This window comes from Tursiops truncatus, chromosome 1 (genome assembly GCF_011762595.2).
Source record: "Tursiops truncatus isolate mTurTru1 chromosome 1, mTurTru1.mat.Y, whole genome shotgun sequence".
In the NCBI taxonomy this organism is placed as follows: domain Eukaryota; kingdom Metazoa; phylum Chordata; class Mammalia; order Artiodactyla; family Delphinidae; genus Tursiops; species Tursiops truncatus.
In genome coordinates this window covers 46983343-47002639 of record NC_047034.1, presented here as the reverse complement: position 1 = coordinate 47002639, position 19297 = coordinate 46983343, and the positions used below count along the sequence as shown (strand labels likewise).

Genomic DNA, 19297 nt, shown 5'->3' with positions numbered 1-19297 from the left:
TAAGAATCCGCCTGCCAATGCAGGGGACCCAGGTTTGATCCCTGGTCTGAGAAGATCCCACATGCCGCAGAACAACTAAGCCCGTGAGCCACAACTACTGAAGACCACGCGCCTAGGGCCCGTGCTCTGCAACAAGAGAAACCACTGCAATGAGAAGCCTGCACACCTCAACAAAGAGTAGCACCTGCTCGCTGCAACCAAAGAAAGCCTGCGTGCAGCAACAAAGACCCAACTCAGCCAAAAAAAAAAAAAAAAAAATTGAAAATGTGTTTTGACAGTCTGTATATTTCATTGCCTGACTATACTGTGATATAGCATGATATATTAAATGGAATTTGTGTTATAGACAGTGTACAGTTACTTCTGATTTTTGCAGTTATAATAACACTTTGTTGAAGATCTGTATACATAAACCTTTTTCCACATCTTTGATTATTTTCTTAGGATAGGAAGTAAAATCATTGGATGTAAGGATATGAACTGGACATATTTCAAGTTCTTGAGACTTATTACCAAGCTGCTTTCTTGAAGGCCGTGGAATTTTTCTTTTCAAAGAGCCTGAGAGTTATGGCATTTAATAGACTTGGATCTAGCCTGGGCACATTACGGTTTAGATCTTGCCAGTTAAGGATCCAGATGGAGGGAGAAGGGGACAGGCAGGTTTCTTCCGAGCATGCAGCTCATTGGGCAAGACCTGCTTTGGGGCAAAAAAACCCAGGTTTTTTCTCATAATTCTCCAACCGAGTGCCACAAAAACAGACATTATAGAGCACTACAGCCGCTTCTTCTCTATCAGAGGACTTCTGTACCAGCAGAATTCCACTTCTAAGTCTGATTCACCGATTATGCGTGTGTGTGCCTGCCCTGTGTGCACCTGTGTGCCCTTGGCTATTTCCATCCACCTTCACCCTATTTCTCCCATCGCTTACACCTGGAGCTAGAGCTGCAATGAAAACTTGGCTGAAGGTGCCATAGGAGGGAAGTTGTGGAGAGAAATTAAAAGCTGGGTGTACAATATCTGAGCCCACATTGGATCGTGCTATTTGGAAGATACGGAGCATTACACAACATACTGCATCTACTGGTGATGTTCAGATCTGGTAAACTGGCCCCAAGTCTTTGTCCCATAAACCAGGAATGCTAGGGAGAGGCAGGGCAGGGAGTTGGAGGTAGACCAGCCTCTCCTGCCATAGCATTTAAAATATTGCACTGGGACTCACTACCTAGAAGGTAATTGAAGACGCTGGTTCTCAAACTTGGCTGCACATTAGAATCACCTGAGGACCTTAAAAAACCCTCAAAGCCCAGCTAACACCCAAGATCAACTAAATCAGAATCTCTGGGAATGGGGCCCAGGCATTAGTTTTTTTTTTTTTTTAATTCTCTAGGTTTTAATTCTAATATGCAACCAAGTTTGAGAACCAGTGATCTAAGTACTGAATTAAAACGTGAGGGGAATTATTAGGGTAGAGAAAGAGATAGAAAAGAGAAGGGAGGAGAAAAGAGAAGAGACGGAAAGGGAAGGGGAGGGGAAAGGAAGGGAAGAGAAGAGAATCCATCCAAGCTGGTACACATGGAGATTCCTCAACTGCCTGGCTATGTAGGTAGGTGTTTCAAGATATCTGGTGTTGATTGTATAACATAGGATTTGAATTCAATTTGATTCTGAGGATCTGATGGACGTTTCATGTATGATGCGTGAAATAACAGGGCTATTTAAAAGTGAGCATTCTAGGACTTCCCTGGCGGTGCAGAGGTTAAGAGTCCGCCTGCTAATGCAGGCGACACGGGTTCGAGCCCTGGTTCAGGAAGATCCCACATGCCGTCGAGCAACTGAGCCCGTGTGCCACAATTACTGAGCTTGAGCTCTACAGCCCGTGAGTCACAACTACTGAGCCCACGAGCCACAACTACTGAAGCCCATGCACCTAGAGCCCATGCTCCGCAACAAGAGAAGCCACTGCAGTGAGAAGCCCACGCACCGCAACGAAGAGTAGCCCCCGCTCACCGCAACTAGAGAAAGCTTGCACGCAACAGCAAAGACCCAACGCAGCCAAAAATAAAAATAAATAAATAAAGCGCATATATATATATATATATATATATATATATATATAGTGAGCATTCTAGTTTAAAGCATTAAAACAACGGTTCAGAATGGCAGTCAGGCCTCACGGGAACAGCCCTACCTGTGGCATTAGTGCAGCTGCTGCTTTCTACTCAGGAACTAATGATCTGAGCACCCAATCAGTAACAATGCAGGCTGCTCAATGGGTGGCAAGCAGATGGAGACCTTGATGCTTGAGATGGAATTCCTCTTCCAGAAACAGGTGACAGATTTGCCCTCTGGGAATCACAGATGGGGTGAACGAGATGGGTCTACCAGACAAGACACACAGCTTTACCACATCCAAGTGGCATCTCTGCAGGGGTTTGGACCAGAGAATGCAGACCTTTTCTGCTCTTTTGGCCAGACCTGAGGACATGGGCTTGATTTTCATGCCAGAAGGTGTTTGTGTGTGTGTGTTTTGGGGTGCTAGGAGGTGCCGGGTGCTAGAGTTGGTGAGGTGTGCCCTCATGCCACAGGTACCGATCTCCCTCTGGGAGCTTAGCTGCCCTGCCCACCCCCACCCCTATCCTTGTCTCCTGTCTTCATGTGGCCTCCAAGATCCACCCTCTCCTGGTCGTCCCTCTACCTCGCTGGCTGCTCTTTTGTGGTCTCCCTGTGCTGTTCCTTCTCATCTCCCCGATTTCGAATGACTGGAGTCCCCCAGGCTCAGTCCTTGGAGCTCTTTTGTTTTCTATCTACACTTGCACCTTTAATGATTTCATTCAATTTCAAAGCTTTAAAGACACATGGAAGGCTCCCAAATTTATATCTCCAGCGTAGACTCCTCTCCTGAACTTCAGACTCATACATCCAGCAGTCTCTTCAACATGCCCACTTGGATGAGGCATCTCAAACCTAAATAATATGTCCACGAGCCCCTGAACTCCCTGACATCAATCAATCAATCAGTCAATCCCGTCCACCATCATCCTACAGGCACCAAGATTCTTTTCCTGTAGTCTTTCTCATTTTAGTAAATGGAAACTCTCTTCCTACAACTGCTCGGGCCAAAGCCTTGGTGCTTTCCTTGATTCCTCTCTTTCTCTCACATCCCACATTCAATCTATAAAGCAACCCAATTGGTTTGGCCTTCAAAACAAATCCCAGAATCTGCTCATTTCTCACCATCTCCATCACTTCTACCCTGGTCCAAGCCTCCTTTGGTAGGTTAAATAATGGGCCCCCAAAACACCGAGGTCCTAATCCCTGGAACCTGTGAATGTTATTTATGTGGCAAAAGAGACTTTGCAGATGTGATTAAAGTAAGGATCTTGAGATTATTCTGGATGACTTAGGTGGGCCCTAATGTAATAACAAGTGTCCTTAAAAAAGAAGGCAGAGGGAGATTTAACACAGGAGAGAGAAGATGATGTGAAGAGGGAGCAGAGAAGATGCTACACTGTTGGCCTTGAAGATGGAAGAAGGGACCAAGCCATGCAACAAATGCAGCTCTAGAAGCTGGAAAAGGCGAGGAAACAGATTCTCCCCAAGAGCCTCTGGAAGGACTACGGCTCTGACTACAACTTAATATTGGCCCAGTGAAACCTGTTTCACACTTCTGGCTTCCAGAAGTGAAAGATAAAAAATGTGTGTAGTTTTAAGCCACCAAGTTTGCAGCAACAGAAAACTAATTCATATACGATCTTATTTGCAAAGGACAAAGACACAGAGGACAAATGTATGGATACAAAGGGGAAAGGGGGGGAGGTGTGTGGGATGAATTGGGAGATTGGGATTGACATATGTACACTATTGATACTATGTATAAAATAGATAACTAATGAGAACCTACTGTATAGCATAGGGACCTCTACTCAATGCTCTGTGGTGACCTAAGTGGGAAGGAAATCCAAAAAAGAGGGGATATATGTATACGTATAGCTGATTCACTTTGCTGTACAGCAGAAACTAACACAACATTGTAAAGCACCTATACTCCAATAAAAATTAATAAAAAAGAATTTTTTTAATTAAAAAAAAAGAAAACGAATTCATCCCCATTAGCTCTCACTTGGCTTGCTCTGGTTTGTTTTTCTCTTGCCTTTTTCAGTCTATTCCCAACATCCAGACTGATAATGTGAATATACCAAATTATGTTGCTCCTTGGCTCGAAACCCTTCACTTAAATACCAAGATGGCGGTGTGGGAAGGAGTCAAGATGGCGGTGTGGGAAGACACAGAGTTAGGTCTCCCCACAACTAGGGTGCCTGCCGGCTGCTGGTGGGGAACTCTGACCCCCAAGAAGACGGGAGGAACCCCAGAGTGAACCGGTAGGATGTAGGGGGACCGAGGGGGAGGAGAAGTGCAGGTCAGACGAGATCTGCACCCCTGAGGCCAGGGATATCAGGAGAGGCAGGTGGGAGGGACTCTCCAGGAAGAGCGGGAGAGGAGCAGAGGGCGATTGCCCTGCCCACTTGGGCACGGGGAGCCTGCTGAGCTCCCAGGCTGATCCTCCAACCTCCAAGGCCCCTCCAGGCTGCATGGGTCCTTGGGGGTATAGGAGGGAGGCCAGGGGGATCAGGAGAGGCAGGTGGGAGGGGCCCTTGGGAAGGAGTGGGAGAGAAGTGGAGGGCAATTGCCCCACCCACTTGGGCATGGGGAACCTGCTGAGCTCCCAGGCCGGTCCCCTGCCCTCCAAGGACCCCCCTTCCCCCTCCAACTGCACTGGTCCTGGGGGCACAGGAGGGAGGCCTGGGAGATCAGCAGAGGCAGGTGGGAGGGGGCCTCCCAGACCCCAGACCAGAGGAGCAGGAGAGGAGAGGAGGGCGTTTGCCCCACCCACTCGAGCCCAGGAAGCCTGCTGGGCTCCCAGGTGAGGTCCCCTGCCCTCTGAGACCAGGGGTGGGGGGCATGCCTGGGCCCCTTCTGTTCCTTGAGCCTAAGGCTCACCCCCCACAGCCCAGGGCCTTTTCCAGCCCTGTGAGTCCTGAGCATTGGCCCCACCCACCACCCAAACGTCGCCCTTGATTAGGCCCTGCCCTCCACAGCCAAGGCCTTCCCCACCCCCACCCCACCTTTTTTTTTTTTGCTGCCCATGTGGCTTGCGGGATCTTGATTTGCAAGCCCATGGTCAGATGGGAGCTCCTGCAGTGGGAGCTCTGAGTCTGTACCATTGGACTAACAGAGAATCTCAGACCCCAGGGAATATTCATCAGAGTGAGGTCTCCTGGAGGTCTTCATCTCAGCACCAAGACCCAGCTATACCCAATAGCCTACAAACTCCAGTGTTGGAAACCACAGGTCAAACAACCAGTAAAACAGGAATACAATCCCACTTATTAAAAAAAAAAAAGAGATGGCAAAAAAATATGTCACAGACGAAGGAGCAAGGTAAAAACCTACAAGACCAAATAAATGAGGAGGAAATAGGCAATCTACCTGAAAAAGAATTCAGAGTAATGAGAGTAAGGAAGATCCAGAATCTTGGAAATAGAATGGAAGCACGGATTGAGAAAATACAAAAAATGTTTAACAAAGATCTAGAAGAACTAAAAAACAAACAAACAGAGGTAAACAACACAATAACTGTAATGAAAAATACACTAGAAGGAATCAATAACAATAATGGAGGCAGAAGAACGAATAAGTGAGCTGGAAGACAAAATGGTGGAAATAAATGCCAAGGAGCAGAATAAAGAAAAGAGAATGAAAAGAATTGAAGACAATCTCAGAGACCTCTGGGACAACACTAAATGCACCAGCATTCCAATTATAGAGGTCCCAGAAGAAGAATAGAAAAAGAAAGGGTCTGAGAAAATATTTGAAGAGGTTATAGTGGAAAACTTCCCTAACATGGGAAAGGAAATAGTCACCCAAGTCCAGGAAGCATAAAGAGTCCCATAGAGGATAAACCCTAGAAAACCACACCAAGACACATATTAATCAAGCTAACAAAAATTAAATGCTAGAAAAAATATTAAAAGCAGCAAGGGAAAAAACAAAAAATAACATACAAAGGAATCCCCATAAGTTTATAAGCTGATTTTTCAGCAAAACCTCTGCAGGCCAGAAGGGAGTGGTAGGATATACTTAGTGACGAGAGAGAAAAACCTACAACCAAGATTACCCAGTAAGGATCTCATTCAGATTCAACAGAGAAGTCAAAAGCTTTTCAGACAAACAAAAGCTAAGAGAATTCAGCACCACCAAACCAGCTTTACAACAAAAGCTAAAGAAACTTCTCTAGGCGGGAAACACAGGAGAAGAAAAAGACCCACAAAAACAAACCCCAAACAATTAAGAAAATGGTAATAGGAACATACATATCAATAATAACCTTGAATGTAAATGGATTAAATGCCCCAACCAAAAGACACAGACTGGCTGAATGGATACAAAAACAAGACCCATATATATGCTGTCTACAAGAGACCCACTTCAGACCTAGGGACACACACAGACTGAAAGTGAAGGAATGGAAAAAGATATTCCATGCAAATAGAAATCAAAAGAAAGCTGGAGTAGCAATACTCATGTCAGATAAAATAGACTTCAAAATAAAGATTTTTACAAGAGATAAGGAAGGACACTACATAATGATCAAGGGATCAATCCAAGAAGATATAACAATTATAATTGTTTATGCACCCAACATAGGAGCACTCAATACACAAGGCAAAGGCTAACAACCATGAAAGGGGAAATCGACAGTAATACAATAATAGTGGGAGACTTTAACACCCCACTTACATCCAGACAGAAAATAAATAAGGAAACACAAGCTTTAAATGACACAATAGACCAGATAGATCTAGTTGATATTTATAAACATTCCACCCAAAAGTGGCAGAATACACTTTCTTCTCAAGTGCACATGCAACATTCTCCAGAATAGATCACATCTTGGGTCACAAATCAAGCCTCAGAAAATTTAAGAAAATTGAAATCATATCAAGCATCTTTTCTGACCACAATGCTATGAGATTGGAAATCAATTACAGGAAAAAAACTGTAAAAAACACAAATACATGGAGGCTAAACAGTGCGCTACTGAATAACCAAGAGATCACTGAAGAAATCAAAGAAGAAATAAAAAGATCTCACCTCAAGAAACAAGAAAAATCTCAAGTAAACAATCTAACTCTACACTTAAAACAACTAGGGAAAGAAGAACAAAGAAAACCCAAAGTCAGTAGAAGGAAAGAAACCATAAAGATCAGAGCAGAAATAAATGAAATAGAAACGAAGAAAACAATAGCAAAGATCAATAAAACTAAAAGCTGGTTCTTTGAGAAGATAAACAAAACTGATAAACCCTTAGACTCATCAAGAAAAAAAGGGAGAGGACACAAATCAATAACATTAGAAATGAAAAAGGAGAAATCACAACTGACACTGCAGAAATACAAAGGATTATAAGAGACTACTACAAACAACTATATGCCAATAAAATGGACAACCATGAAGAAATGGACAAATTCTTGGAAAGGTATTTTCTGAGACTGAACCAGGAAGGTATTTTCTGAGACTGAACCAGGAAGAATTAGAAAATATAAACAGACCTATCACAAGTAATGAAATTGAAACCATAATTAAAAATCTTCCAACAAACAAACGTCCGGGACCAGATGGCTTCACAGGTGAATTCTATCAAACATTTAGAGACGAGCTAACACCAATCCTTCTCAAACTCTTCCAAAAAATTGCAGAGGGAGGAACACTCCCAAATTCATTCTACGAAGCCACCATCACCCTGATACCAAAACCAGAAAAAGCTATCACAAAAAAAGAAAGTTATAGACCAATATCACTGATAAACATAGATGCAAAAATCCTGAACAAAATACTAGCAAACAGATTCCAACAGCACATTAAAAGGATCATACACCATGATCAAGCGGGATTTATCCCAGGGATGCAAGGATTCTTCAATATATGCAAATCAATCAATGTGATACACCACATTAACAAATTAAGGAATAAAAACCATATGATCATCTCAATAGATGCAGAAAAAGCTTTTGACAAAACTCAACACCCATTTATGATAAAAACTGTCCAGAAAATGGGCATAGAGGGAAACTACCTCAACATAATAAAGGCCATATATGACAAACTCACGGCAAACATCATACTCAATGGTGAAAAACTGAAAGCACTTCCACTAGGATAAGGAACAAGACAAGGATGTCCACTCTCCCCACTCTCATTCAACATAGTTTTGGAAGTCCTAGCTGGGGCAATCAGAGAAGAAAAAGAAATAAAAGGAATACAAATTGGAAAAGAAGAAGTCAAACTGTCACTGTTTGCAGATGACATGATACTATACATAGAAAATCCTAAAGATGCCACCAGAAAACTACTAGAACTAATCAATGAATTTGGTAAGGTTGCAGGATACAAAATTAATGCACAGAAATCTCTGGCATTCCTATACACCAACAATGAAAAATCAGAAAGAGAAATTAAGGAAACGCTCCCATTCACCATTGCAACAAAAAGAATAAAATACCTAGGAATAAACCTGCCTAAGGAGGCGAAAGACTTGTACTCAGAAAACTATAAAACACTGATGGAAGAAATCAAAGATGACAGAAACAGATGGAGAAATATACCATGTTCTTGGATTGGAAGAATCAATATTGTGAAAATGACTATACTGTCCAAAGCAATCTACAGATTCAATGCAATCCCTCTCAAACTACCAATGGCATTCTTCACGGAATTAAAACAAAAAAATCTTACAATTCGTATGGAAACACAAAAGACCCCGAATAGCCAAAGCTATCTTGAGAAAGAAAAGCGGAGCTGGAGGAATCAGGCTCCCTGACTTCAATCTATACTACAAAGCTACAGTAATCAAGACAGTATGGTACTGGCACAAAAACAGAAATATAGATCAATGCTACAGGATAGAATGCCCAGAGATAAACCCACGCACATATGAGCACCAAATTTACAACAAAGGAGTCAAGAAGATACAGGGGAGAAAGACAGCCTCTTCAATAAGTGGTGCTGGGAAAACTGGACAGCTGCATGTAAAAGAATGAAATTAGGGCTTCCCTGGTGGGGAAGAGTCCGCAGTGGTTGAGAGTCCGCCTGCCGATGCAGGGGAAACGGGTTCGTGCCCCGGTCCGGGAGGATCCCACATGCCGTGGAGCGGCTGGGCCCGTGAGCCATGGCCACTGAGCCTGCGCGTCCAGAGCCTGTGAGCCACAACGGGAGAGGCCACAACAGTGAGAGGCCCGCGTACCACAAAAAAAAAAAAAAAAAGAATGAAATTAGAACACTCCCTAACAGCATACATAAAAATAAACTCGAAATGGATTAAAGACTTAAATGTAAGACCAGACACTATCAAACTTTTAGAGGAAAACATAGGAAAAACACTCTTTGACATAAACCACAGCAAGATCATTTTTGACCCACCTCCTAGAGTAACAGAAATAAAAACAAAAATAAACATATGGGACTTAATTAAACTTAAAAGCTTTTGCACAGCAAAGGAAACCATAAACAAGACAAAAGACAACCCTCAGAATGGGAGAAAATATTTGCAAATGAAACAACAAAGGATTAATCTCCAAAATATACAAACAGCTCATGGAGCTCAATGTCAAAAAAACAGACAATGTAGTTTAAAAATGGGCGGAAGACCTAAATAGACATTTCACCAAGGAAGACATACAGATGGCCAAGAGGCACATGAAAAGATGCTCAGCATCACTAATTATTAGAGATGGAAATCAAAACTGCAATGAGGTATCACCTCATGCCGGTCAGAATGGCCATTATGAAAAAAGCTGGAAACAATAAATGCTGGAGAGGGTGTGGTGAAAAGGGAACCCTCCTGCACTGTTGGTGGGAATGTAAATTGATACAGCCACTTTGGAGAACAGTATGGAGGTTCCTTAAAAAACTAAAAAAAACTACCATACGACCCAGCAATCCCACTACTGGGCATATAGCCTGAGAAAACCATAATCCAAAAAGACACATGCAACCCAATGTTCATTGCAGCACTATTTACAATAGCCAGGACATGGAACCAACCTAAATGTCCATCAACAGATGAATGGATAAAGAAGATGTGTGACATATGTACAATGGAATATTACTCAGCCATAAAAAGAAACGAAATTGAGTCATTTGTACTGAGGTGGATGGACCTAGAGTCTGTCATACAGAGTGAAGTAAGTCAGAAAGAGAAAGACAAATACCGTATGCTAACGCATATATATGGAATCTAAAAAAAAAAAAAAAAGGTACTGATGAACTTACTTGTAGGGCAGGAATAAAGAGGTAGACATAGAGAATGGACTTGAGGACATGGCGTGGGAGGGCAAAGCTGGGGCGAAGTGAGAGTAGCATCAACATATATACACTACCGAATGTAAAATAGTTGGCTGGTGGGAAGCAGCAGCATAGCACAGGGAGATCGGCTCGGTGCTTTGTGATGACCTAGAGGGATAGGATAGGGAGCAGGGGAGGGAGGCTCAAGAGGGAGGGGATAAGGGGACATGTGTATGCATGTGGCTGATTCGCTTTGTTGTGCAAGAGAAACTAACACGGTATGTTGAAGCAATTATACTCCAATAAAGATGTATTTAAAAAAAGAAAAAGTATCAATAGAAACCAAAAAAAAAAAAAAAAACCACCTTCTCAGTGAGACCTCCTCTGGCCATGCTATCTCAGCCTGCATCCCTGTGCACGTAGACCCACACCCATCCCACGCCCTCACAGTCCCCACTTCCTACTGTGTTTCATATTCCTCTATAGCATTTATCTCTAACACCTTGTATATTTTCTTTATTTAACCTTTTTTTGCTCTCCTTCTCTCTTCCCTATAAAGGTAAGCTTCATGAGGGCAGGCAATTCTGTGTGTTTCATTCACTGCCTTGTTCCTGGGTGAAAGGGACCTGGCACATCATCCGTGCTCGACATATGCTGTTGAGCAAGTGGATTCCTGCAGAGTCCTCTCTCTGGCAGTTGTCCTTGAGTTAGCTGATAAACTCTCTCACCTCAGGACATGGAAGGAAGCCCGATGTACCTAATGGAAACTCTGGGAGACCCAAGGAAGTGACTCGAGACAGACTTTCAGGTCGCCATGAAATGCACGGGTGATCTTACTTCTGTAAGTTCCCAAACTTCGTCTGATTGGTCAGCAGAATCACCCCGGAGCTTTAAAAACAATAATAACAACAGCAACAGCCCCTCCAGACCTCACCCCAGGGATTTTGATACAACATGTCTACAATGGGGTGGAGCCTCCCTCTTTACAATGTTTCCTAATCCTCCTGATGTGCACCCACCTTTGGAAAATTGTCACTTTTAATAATAGAGGCAGTTGCCTAAGCTAATACTCTGGCTTGGTTTGGGATGAAGTCAACATGAGATACTTGTGGGACGAGCACCTCTCTGGGGATTCCAGCAAAAATGAGGACATTTCCTCCCCCCTCCCCCGCCCCACCCCCGGCTCTGGGGAGATGCGGACAGACGTCTGATCCCAGGAAACCGAGGGTTTCTCAAGCTTTCCCTGCCCACGGAGCCCACAGGAATGTGCCCAGGCCCCTGGGATGGAGCTCCTGTTCCAGCACGAGGGGCCCAACACCTCCCGTGTCTTCATGAAGTGTTCTCTGCAGGTCTTGCCGTGGGGCTGGGGAGGTGGGTGAGTGGGTGGTCAGAGCAGCAGAGCCGTCCTGATTGGCAATTCCCTCTCCCGATGGTGACTGACGTGACCTCATTCTGCCACACGGCAGCCAGCAGGATCAGGGTACAATCTTGTCCCCCCGCAGCAGACAGTGGCCTCTCACTGTAGCTCTGGCCTGGGTCGTGTCTCAGAGGTGGGGGTCTGTGACATTCATCCTGCTTCAACTTCCTGCTCACAAGCACAGCTTTGATCATATCTTTTCATCTTCTGGTCAAAGGCTCCCCAGGGGCGGCAGGGGTGGGGATGGGGACAGGAAGTGGGAGGGGGCAGACTCTGCTCCCCCCAGTGTGGGGAATCTGAGGAAAGGATATGAGACATGTTGAGGCAGGAAGCAACTTGGCCTTGGGAGTGAGAACACTCGTGGCAGCCAGGCGGCAGATCTCTTGGAAGGAATGTGGAATCATCATCATCCTTCCAGGAGGCGGAATTTCAAGACCGGCCCTGCTGGGTTTCAGGAATACTTTGGATGGGAGGATGCCCTGTGGTCTTAGCCAGGCACTTTCCTGGGCACCAGGGCTGAGCAAGACAGATACGGCTTCATCTCTTGGCTCAATCACTATCTAGTGGGAGACATTAAACAAATGACTAATTATTTCAACTGTATTGCTCTTAAGGATAAGGGCAGGTTACTACTTAAGTGGCTAATCTCTTGTAGTGGCTAATGTCTTCTGGGTAACTGGCAAAAGGTGGGGCCATATCTCACGGTGGAGGCTGAATTTCTCCAACCAAGCTGTTCCCAGGTACTCTTACATTCTTTCATTCAACAAACTTTTATTGAGTGTATATGGTGAACCAGGCACTGTCCTGGTGTTGCCCAATGAGACAGACAAGTGCAGTGTGCTCACAGAGCTTACCTCTAGTAGGGAGAGATCGTAAACAAATAAATACATAAATAAGAAAACATCAGGTGGAGCTTGGTACAATATTGAATATAAAACAAAATGACTTTTAAGCCAAAACCTAAATGACAGGAACCGGCCAGACACAGGGATACCTGGGAAAAGAGCATTCCCAGTGTGGCCACAGCTAGTGCAAAGGCCCTGAGGTGGGAAAAAGTGTTCAAATAAAGAAACTAGGTGGAACTGGGGCACAGAGAGGCGGGAGAAGTAGAGAAGGACCAGATCACGATAAAGATGGGGTTTCATTCCAAATGTGAAGAGAAGCCATTAGAGTGCTTTAAACAGAGGGCTTGACTTCCATTAGCGACAGAATCCAATTTACACTGACTTACCCAGGCAAGTCTAACTGGTAAGACCCTCTATGGAATCATTCTGAGATCAGGGTTCAGGATCCTGACCATCTCCCTCAAACAGTCCTCTCTTCTCAAGGCACAGTACCTGAGTTACTCAGGCCAACTCGTACTTCTTCTCCAGATGAGGATATTTAGGGATGAACAGGGGACTACCAGTAGGAAGCGGAAGCACCATTTATTAGAGGACCTGCTATGCACCAGGCACAGTACTAGCAGCTTTATTTCTTAATACATTTAATCCTTGAAGCAACCATCTTCTGAGATGTGTGCTTCAGCTCTCATTTCATGGATGGGGAGACCAAGACTCAGTGAGATGTAGTAACTAGTCCAAGCTGCACAGCAAGTGAGTGAATTTGGACCCACTCTGGTCTGCTTTAAAGGCTCTTTCCACCACAGTATGCCTCTTCTAGATCCATTTTTAAGACTCCCATTTTAGTGACTTGAAATTCCTTGGTGTGAAAATATAGTCTATCTTATTTTTTCTCCAGGCTTATCCCGAGCTAAGTCCTCAGCTCATTACTCTACATCGCCCCCTAAAGTATATAATTTTGTGTGCTTCTGAGTAGGTTAAACAAGATGCAAGGAGAGGGCATCCAACAGAAACCACACAACAGTAGGTGAGGAGCTTCTGAAACATGCTCCAGCCATTTCGGGAAAGAATCCTCCACCCTTCTTCTGACCCCTGCTCCTCTCTGGAGGGAAGGCCGAGCGGGAACGCATTTCCAGGGTGGCTCTGTTAGTGCAAATCAATGAACGATCCTTTAGAGGGGTTTCGCAGAGGAAATCATTCCCACTCCCATTTCCAATCTGCCTGGGGGTGTGGGAAGGCAAGGAATTCCAGACTCAAGTCAAAAGCGTGAAAACCAAACCAACAGTGCCTTTCACACGAGAACCCTATCTCCCATGGTAGGGCCGAAGCCACCTTCCCCAGAGCTGGAAACACGGCCTCAGGCTTATCAGTGTGGAGACCTAATCCCCGGGGTGGAAGTGTCCATTGGGCTTCCTGGCTGGGGCTGGACTGTCTGATAAAAACCATCTGAGCCTGAAAAACCAAATGTTTGTCTTTGCTCCATTTATCCTGGAGCCCTGGGATTTCTTCTGGAGTGGCTAGTGCCCCAGGCTCTTCCTTTGTTTATTTTCTTTGGTTGTTTTCCCATAGCTGGTGGATGCAGGAAGCAGTTAGCCCATGCCTGGTTGGCTGGAAAAACGTAGAACACAGCCAATTAGAGCCAGCCTGTGGAATGTTGGGCTTGGAGAAGTGCAAAAAGAAAGAAAAAGAAAAAAGTTTCCTCATTGGCCCATCTCTGGTGCTTGATGTTCCACCTTTGGGTTTTCATTCCTTTGAGTTAAATATTGACCCTTGCTCATTTAAAATGCAAATACCATTTTCAAGCAGGGAATACATTTAATCATTAAACTGAATGATTTTGCCTGCTTGCTGAAAAGTCAAGTCTCCCAGATAAGGACCAAGATAAACCTTCTATTTCAACCAGCCAGAACCAACTCCCCAAAAGGTCTTATGCCCACCACTGGACCTTTCACAGCCTTCTCTCAACCTCAAAAGCCCTTCTTCTTGCAGGCACTTAACCCAATCCTGCCCATTATTCAAAGCCCAGCTCAAGCGCTACCCCCTCCCTTGTGGCCTGCTATGAATTACACATTGTTCTTCCCACTTATCTGTCTTATCTGGATTAGGGATCTGAATGTATGCCAAGTTCTGCTCTGCTGCTAATAGCTAAGTGGCCTTGGACAAGTCACAACCCATGTGAGCCCTGGTTTCCATACCTATAAATGGGAACCGAGATTCCACTTTCAGGAGTGTGCCGGTGGTTAACAGATAATCCAGGAGAAACAAGCAAAGCGTTTATTGTGTCTCCCCATTAGAAAGCACAGTGCACAATGGTGGGGAACTTTGTCTATTCTGTTTTCTCCGTTCCTCCAGCCCTAGAACAGTGTCTGGCCCATGGCAGGTACTCAATAAATATTTTAAAACCAATGAATAAATAACAGCCAACATTTATTGACTGCTTACTAGGTTCAAGAACTCTTCTAAACTTTTTATATGTTTTATTTCATGTAATATAAAGAACGAATAGAATAAAAACTGTAAGATATTTTTAGATTGCACGTGCTGCAAGGACAAACAGTGTGCTTATATTCATACTGGGCACTCAGTATCAGCTGAAAGATTGATTGAACGAAAGAATGCTTCAATCAGAATTAATTGCCCGACTGCCTTCCATTATAATATGATGGACAAAGCAGCTGGCAGCATCAGATTCCCTAGACGATGGGTTTTGGCTGGGGGAGGGGAGTGAGGATAAGAGTTTCCTGTTTCACAAATCTGTCCGTGGCTGACCCTTTAGGCTTGACTTCCCATAGATCCCGGTCCATGCCTGGATATGTGCTTTGGTGCTGGTGTCAGGATGCGGCATAGCAAAGATCAGGTCTGCTGGGGGAAACTAGTTCTAATAAAAAGTCTGAGAATGGGATGGGATAGAGGGACTGGGTCCCAAACTCCAAAGGCTGGTCCAGGAAACTGGATCTTGCTCTCTCTCAGGAATCAAGAATGAAAATGCCAACTGCCAGGCCACACAAGTAACTCTTTTGTATTCCATAGAAAGAAACATGATGAATATGTATGGAATTTTCTCCCCACAGAATGTAAGGGGAAGGGGTGTGTCATTGGTCAGAGAAGGTCAGAATTCACTATGGGCTGATGGATTTTTGTGTCTGTTGGGAAATGCCCAAGGGATGTGTTTGGGTGGGGATGGTTGTTCCTTTAGTTGTGTAATTAGATTTCTGGATGGAGAGCATAGTTTCAGGAATCCAAAGCAAAAGAAAGCAAGACTGACTCAACGGACAGTTTGTGATTGTGCCGAAAGAGGGCTTGGCAGCCCTACTGTAGAACAGACTGTCCCAGCTGCTTTCCAGCCTGGGTGGGGCATTGCTGCTCCACGGTCCCCACTGAGCTTTCTTTACAGAAGGATGGTGGGGCTTCTATGTCTCCCAGACCTGTCTGAACTAGTGGCTTCTCTCTTGGTTTGTTCCTGAGGATTCTGGAGAGACTGGAATGCAGAGCAAGGGTCTAGGACTTTTCCAAGAAACTTGGTTCTCTTCCCCACCCTCCTGTCCCATCACAAGGCTTCAGGTTCATGGTCACTGAGCACAGGTCTGTGGCCAGCAAGTATCACTCGGGACACCAGGTGATAAAAAGAAATGTGTTCTGATAAAGGGTTGAATAAATGAATGAAACCTGGGACAGAAGTGGGTCTCACATACCAGAGCCCTGGTAATCTCATGGTTAGGAACAGAGATCCCTGAAACGGGCCGCTTCCAGGCAAACTCCAGAGGCTAGAACTTTCTATCAGAATAAGCAGGGCTCACCCTGTACCAGTCTTGAAAGAAAGACCTTCCTTTTCTAGACCCTGAGCTCCAACTTTCCCCAAATACGGACAGTGGGATAATCCACTGAGTTACTAACTAGTTTCATGTTCCCTATATATGCCTTTGCCCAATCCCCACCCTATTTCTAGCAGAGAACCAGACCCTTTATGAGAGGACTTTTCAGGGCAGAAAATACTACGTTTTGAAGTCAATGGCTTTAAACCACCGAAGAGATTTCCCTAGATGTCCAGAGGAGGGGAGAGAAAATAGGGGAGATAGCTTCAGAATAGAAAGAAGAGGTTCAGCTGCCCCCCTCCCACACTAGAAAGAAGTTAGAGAGCTGGGAAGCCCACCCCCTCCTCCCTCCCAGACAGCACCCTAAGGGCAAAGCCTCAGAAGAAAATAGCGCCAGGATCATAGGTGGGTTGGGCCCAGAATGGGGCCTTCCAGACTCAGCCAGGAGTCGCACGGCCCAGGTGGGCCTGGAGCAGGTTGCCATCCACCTCACTGGACCGCGAAGGCCCCAATAGGGAAGATGTCTGCGGCGACCCTGATGAAGTGATGTTCACGTTGAGAGCCCACGAGAGCCTTTCAGGTTCTGCTAGCCAGTAATGAATGAGATTAACTTTCCATCATCCCTGTGGGATGGCGATTTGGAGTTGAATTTTCATGTGATTTAAATAAATTGTGATATTTCTGGCACACTTCTGTTGTGGCCTGAAATTCACACTTTTACATAAGGAAACAGCTCCTTGATTTTGATTTTTTTTTTTGCCTCTACCTCGGCTGTCATGATTCTAAGGACCCCACAGATTCACTGTCGGTTGAATCAGGGAACTGAGCAATTGGTTGGGTGGGGGTGGGGAGGTAGAGCTCTAGGCTCTAGAAAACCACCTGGAGTGAGCCCCGAGGGTCTGCTTCACCCAGTCCCCCTTCTGCCTGTGCTGTGGACTGAAATTCTCAGCACCCTGAACAGGACAGATGTGGGGTCCCTGCTGGTTTGGAATTGCTGTGCCTCTGGGAGCAGCCAGGCTGGGTGCTCCCATCTCCAGGATGACCCGTCAGGTGGGAACATGGTTGAACAGATGAGGGTCTCACTCCATCTCCACTACCACAGCCCCAGTTAAATCCACAGCTACCAGTTTTTCAATTCTTTTCTTGTAACCAACATGTCATTTCAACATCAGGGACCAACTGGAAGAGGAGTGACCTGGGGCTCTTTTTCCTGGTTCTCTGAATGTGGGATCTGACAACGTCAGGAGCAGCCATGTCAGAGAGAAATTAGAGGCCCTGCAGTCAGCCTTCTCTCTGGGAGGAACACAGAGGAACTGGTCGTGCTTCAAGGGCCCCCAGTTGTGTCAATTTCAGGCTCCAGAAAGCGGGGTCTGCCCTTGAGAGTCACACTTAGCAAAGAGGCCCTAGAGACGTCCTGTTCAGGCAGTGGCCTTTCAGGCTGCTGCCCCTGTCAATTTCATCCCTCTAAAATCGCTCCCCAGCTGCCAGGGCCTCCCCATGGGATGGGGCCTCAGGCAACTGCCCGGATTTGCCTGGATTCTTGAAAGAGCTTTGCTGAAATCTTGTACAGAATTTCTCCCGCATTACTTTTTCCTTTAAAAGCAACTTGTAAAGTAGAGAGGAAAGTAAAACTTAATTAAGCCACTTAATCCAGAACCGAAAAGAGGTTTCAAATTTCACCTGCAGGAAATTGTGCAGGGGTAGAGAGGAAAGGACTACACAGTATAATCTGCTTCCCTGAAACTATGCCTCCCCTCTTGGTTATCCCACAGCAGGTTAGCATCTGTGCCCTTCACCTTGAATATTTATGTTTATCTATGTGTCTATTTAGGTAAATTCACTTATTAACAGTTGTTGTATGTCACTGTGTGTCAGGTGCTAGGCTGGGCACTTTACATGGATAATCTCACTTAATTCTCCCCAAACCCTATGAGATGGGTACTATCATGATGCCCATTTTACAGATGGGAAAAACTGATGCTCAGAATATATTTTGTCATGAGCTGTGTTGGAGCAGAACTAGAATCTTGAGTTTAACTCTGAAGGTTCTCTATTTCTCTCTCTCTTCAGAGACATATATGTACATGAAAAATTTTCATATGCAGACATCTTACCAGGTGGTAACACTTGGTACCAGGTGGTACCTGATACTTGGGGGCAGGGACTGTATTGGTTATTTCTTTAAAAATCTCAGAATGCTATAGATAACATTCTATCGATTTTTGAAAAACAACCAAGGCCCAAAGGAGTTGAGTGATTTGCATGGGGTCACATAGTAAGTAATGAAAAAGTACTAGGTCTAGAATATCTGCCCTGAGAATCCAACTTTCAAAGGGCTATGGGTTTGGGAGCTAGCATTAGCTCTGGCTATCAGATGAATGAATTAATGAAAGAACAAAAATGAATGTACGTCTGAAGGGTGAGTAACTCATGAATTAGCTAGTTTAAGACCATCTCTGTCAGATCTGGTACAAAAGATGTCCAATGAGCTTCTGAATGGTATAAGTTTAACTTCCTAGTTCCCTCTATCCCAAGTCAATTGCCAGAAGGATCCTACTGACCTTTTGCTATTAACTTCTCCCCTCTTGACCCTTTTCTCTTGTTAAGGGAATTCTAGGGTGGTATTTACCACCTCTTCAAAAGAATCAAAGGAAAACAAAACACACAATAATTTCAAAAAGGCAAAGTCTTTTAAAAAAAATTCTTCCCTCCCCCATCTTTCCCCACCAGCACACACCCTCCAAGCACTACATGGAGAAGGTATTCTATGACTCAGATTGCTTTTTTTCCCAGGGGCTTTCCAGGAGCAAGCCTGAGGAGGAGTGAGTATAAAAATACAGGACGAGATAAAGCTGGGGGTAGGTGAGAATTTTCTTTTTTTTAA

General features: G+C 44.7%; 1 protein-coding gene across 1 annotated transcript in view; it reads right to left on the bottom strand.

The window, feature by feature from the left end:
* The window catches only part of NMNAT2 (nicotinamide nucleotide adenylyltransferase 2), a 195319-nt gene that overhangs the window by 8198 nt on the left and 167824 nt on the right, over positions 1–19297 (bottom strand). The gene's annotated exons all lie outside the window — the stretch shown is intronic.